Source organism: Myodes glareolus, chromosome 4, assembly GCF_982192425.1.
Source record: "Myodes glareolus chromosome 4, mMyoGla1.1, whole genome shotgun sequence".
NCBI classification, from domain to species: domain Eukaryota; kingdom Metazoa; phylum Chordata; class Mammalia; order Rodentia; family Cricetidae; genus Myodes; species Myodes glareolus.
Genome location: NC_142029.1, coordinates 110,657,199 through 110,662,143, shown reverse-complemented (window position 1 = coordinate 110,662,143; position 4,945 = coordinate 110,657,199).

Genomic DNA, 4,945 nt, shown 5'->3' with positions numbered 1-4,945 from the left:
TAATATCAATAAGCCTGATTGGTCCAGACAGCTTCACCACGATAGAGGCGAGAAAGATTATGTCTGGAGTGTAGAAGATCCTTCAAGGCCTCTCTTGGAATTACTGTATCCATGATTAAAGCAAAGTCAAAGTTATAACAACCCAATCCATGCAGGTGATAGATGGCCCAGAACCTTCAGGAATTCAGATATTGGTCACTCCTTCTTAGGAACAGAAGGATATGAGGCCAGTTTGGGTTTAGACATCACAGTACTGATAAGAATATCCAGTATGAAGCATGGTTGACCTGGACATCCTAGCTATAAGTGAGCACAAAATGTCTGACACCAGGTATTCAGAGAACCCCAAATTTGTCCTGCAGAACTGCATAGTAAATGTTTTTAGTCTGACAGACCAGAGTCCCCCTGGTAATACTCCATTTTGTTGTGGAATGAAAGCAGCCATAGACAAGAGGCAGACAAGGGGGTGACCAAGCCCCAGTAAATGGGTACCACTGTAATTTGAAATGTGCATAGTTTCCATGCATGGTGAAATACCAGCGCCCTTTGACTTCTTAAGCTGAAGGAGGAGTACAGCTCCTCCTCATTCGACCACGGAAGGGTCCCAGTGTCCTTTGATTTCTTGACTAACTTAAACTCAAGGGATGGAGACTGGTTCAGTGCTCATAAGATTATGGTAGGCAGCCATCCCACATAGACTGACAGAACCCACAGGGTTGCTCAACACAGAGTGAACCCACACACACACTATGGACTTCAGCAAATAGAGATGTATTCATATTGGATCATTAGTTTTAACAAATGTGTCACTTCAAGGCAAAATGTTGACAGAAAAGGTGCTGGGTGAGGAGCAGAAGAGGTAGGCACACAGAACTCTGTCTCATTCCTGTTCAACTATCCTGTAAATTCAAAACTGTGCTTTGAAAAATAAGTCTTTAGAAAGTGTAAAGGCCAGGTTGGTAGTTTGGTGTGGGATGTCCTTTGTATGTTATGAATATATATATATATATTGCTTTTATTAGTTGATGAATAAAGCTATTTCAACCAATAGCATAGCAGAGTAAAGCCAGGCAGGAAATCCGGGGGTGGAGGGTGAGGGTTGGGAAGAGAGACAGTAGGTGGAGTCAAGGGGATGCCACGTAGCTGCCCAAGAAGCAAGATGTGAGGTAACAAGCCTTGAGCCTCATGGTAAAACATAAACTAATAAAAATGGGTTAATTTATAATTAGAGTTAGCCAGTAAGAATCCTAAGCCAAACAACTGTAACTGATATTAAGCATCAGAGTGGTTATTTGGGACCGGGCGGGCAGAGGGAAAGTGGTCCAGTGGGCCCGGGGGAGACAGAGAAAAGTCTCCATTCTGCGTTTGGTACATAGCCACAGCCAGCCCTCGCAGCCCGCCACCACTTCAGGTCCACCCACAGCAGGCTTGTATGCCTGCTCAGGGTCCAGAGGAACCTGATCGGGTCAGTGAGGCATAGGAAAACATGTGGATTCCCACCACGGTACACAGACGTTTCCAGGCTGCACAACATGCTACATGACCGAGTAAGCTTTGACTCGAACAAAAAAGGTTTCTGTGCTGTGTGCTGTTTCCCAGAGTCGAGGTGGTGAGCACTGCTCGCGCCTGGTTACCTCCCTCATGTTGAAAGGTCGAGAGAGGCAGAGTTAGCATCCAGGACCTCTGCAACCAAACCGCTCGCCATTTTTAAAACACTCCTGCTCCAGAAAGGATTATAGATAGACAATAGGACAGATTTCCCACAAAGAAGGCCTCTAAACAGGCCACAGTCTGTTTAATAAATGTACGTGAGCTTCAGAGAGAGAGGATAAAAGATAAATACAGATAAAAAGAGTAATTTAAGGATATAAACTAGGGTTCTTATAGGAAAAATAAAATTAAAAAAGCACAAAGGGTCATGTAAAAACAAAATATACAAAGAATCTAGATTATGAATATTATTGTATTTTCTTTGAATTTTTGACTACAGAGAGACATTTAATTCTGGGGGCTAATAAGCTAAGCCAATACATATATTATAAAGATATCCTGACTTCAAATAATCTCCGTTCTTCAGTAGTTCATGCCTGTGGCCCAGACTGAGACAGGAGGTTCACATGTTTGAACTCCTGAGGCTGTGTAATGAGACTCTGTCTCAAAACAAATGCAAAAATGGGGACTGCAGAGATGGCTCGGTGATTAAGAGGGCTTGATGCTCTTACAAAGGACCCGGATTCCATTCCTAGCATTCACACGGGAGCTCACAATCATTTGTAACTCCAGGGGCTCCAATGCCCTCTTCTGACCTCTTCCAGCACCAGATACATACATATGTGCAGGTAAAGCACTCATGCACACAAAATAAAATAATCTTGAAAAACAGTAAGTATAAAACCCAACCCTGAAGCTCGCTTTGAAAGCCAGTTATATGACAGTAGGATCCAGGTAATATGGTCATGTGATTAGTCCTAATGGTGATTGGAATGGCCTGAAGGGTAGAAAGGAGACACCCAGACACACTGTGTAGTCACTGAGAAGGGTGGAGGGACTTCCCAAAGGTTGTGGATTCACCCCTGTCCTCTCCACAGACCAGTGGCCATGGCTATCTGTAGATGGGTTTTTCTTTCCTGGCTACCAGTCCCAAGTGACCACACAGATGCTTGTATTAGTGACAAATGCTTGGTCAATAACTCAGGCTTATTACTAGCCAACTATTACATTTAAATTAACTCATATTTCTTATCTATGCTTTGCCAAAATGCTTGGTACCTATCCTCAGTACAACATGTCTGTCTTGTTTTTCTCTGCAGTTGCTACACCTGAGACTCTGTCCTTCTTCAACCCAGCATTCTCAGGTTGGCTCTCCTGCCTAATCTTATCCTGCACGGCTAATGTCCAGTCATCTTCCTTATTTAACCAATCACAATGACATATATTCACACAGTGTAAAAAAAAAAAATTCACAGTTGTCTGCAGAAGTAACTGGCTGAGCCAAGTCCTACTACTTGCTTTTTTTTAATTAATTAATTTATTTATTTTACATCCTGACCACAGCCTCCCTTCTCTCTTCTCCTCCCACTCCCTCCCACTCTCTCCCACCCTCCCCCATATGCCTCCCTTCTGTATTTGCTCAGAAAGGGGCAGGCTTCCCCTAAGCATCAGCAAAACATAGCCTGTCAAGCTGCATAAGATCAAGCACCTCCCTCTGTATTCTGGCTTGGCAAGGCAATCCAACATGAGGAACAGGTTCCCAAAAACAAGTCAAAGCACCAGGGGCACCCCCTGCTCCCAATGCCAGGATTCCCACAAATAGACCAAGCTACACAATTGTCACATATATGCAGAGGGTCTGGGTCAGTCCCATGCAGGCTCCCTGGTTGTTGGTTCAGACTCTGTGAGTTCCCATGAGGCAGGCTAGTTATTTCTGTGTATTTTTCCTCAGTGTTTCTAACATCACCCTCCCACTATGCCCCCACGCTCCCCTGGTTTTCTATAATTTCTCCTCCTTCTCATCAGGGCATCCAGAGCACAGCTCAGTGTTTGGACTTGGGTTTCTGAATCTGCCTCCATCAGTCACTGGATGAAGGCTCTCCAGTGACAACCAGAGTAGTCATCAATCCAGTCACAGGGGATGACCAATCCAGGCTATGTATCCACTGCTGTTAGGAGTCTTAGCCGGGGCCACCTACTTAGGCTTGGTGGGAGTTTCCCTTGCATCGTGCTTCTACTGAACTCCATAAAGGCCTCCTTTCCTGTTATCTCTCAGCACTGCCTCCTCTGCCCACCTCCCAACCTGATCCCTCAAGCTTCCATTCCCATCCATCCCCAGTCCACCCAGGAGATCTTCTGTATTTCCCCTTCCCAATGAGATCCATGCATACCCCTTTGGGTCCTAGCCTCTTTGGATCTATAAATTGTACAATTGTTATCCTTTACTTTACAGTTAATATCCACTTATGAGTGAGTACATACCATGTTGATCTTTCCAAGTCTGGGCTACCTCACTCAGGATAATTTTTTCTAGTTCCATTCCTTTGCCTTCAAATTTTCTGATACCATTGTTTTTGACAGCTGAATAATATTCCATTGTGTAAATGTACCACATTTTCTTTATCCATTCTTCAGTTGAGGGGTGTCTAGGTTGTTTCCAGGTTCTGGATAGTACAAATAAAGTTGCCATAAACATAGTTGAACAAGTGTCTTTGTGGTACGATTAAGCATCCTTTTTGTAAATGCCCAAGAGTGGTATCGTTGGGTTCTCTAAACTTTGGGACACAGTGAAAGTGGTGCTCAGAGGAAAGTTCAAAGCACTAACTGCTTCCATAAAGAATTTAGAGGGGTCTCATACTAGCGACCTAACCGTACACCTGAAAGCTCTAGAATAGAAAGAAACAAACACACCCAAGAGGAGTAGATGGGAGGAAATTACCAAGCCAAGGACTAAAGTCAGCAAAATAGAAACAAAGAGAACAACACAAAAAAGCAATGAAACAAAGAGTTGATTCTTCAAGAAAATCAGTAAGATAGACAATAAAATCTTAATCAAAACTAACTAAAAGACAGAGAGAGAGCACATTAAAAAAAATCAGAAACGAAAAAGAGGACATGACAGCAGACACTGGGGAAATCCTGAGAATAATTAGGTCATAGTTCAAAAACCTGTACTCCACAATGTCGGAAAATGTAAAAGAATTGGACAAATTTCTTGATAGATACCACATACCAAAACTAAACCAAGGTAGGTTAAACAATTTTAACAGACTTATATAACCCCAAAGGAAACAGACACAGTCATTAAAAGTCTCCCAACCAGGTGGGCAGTGGTGGTACGTGCCTTTAATCCCAGCACTCGGGACACAGAGGCAGGCAGAGCTCTGTGAGTTCAAGGACAGCCTGGTTCCAGGACAGTGAGTTCCAGGGTAGGTCCCAAAGCTATACAGAGAAA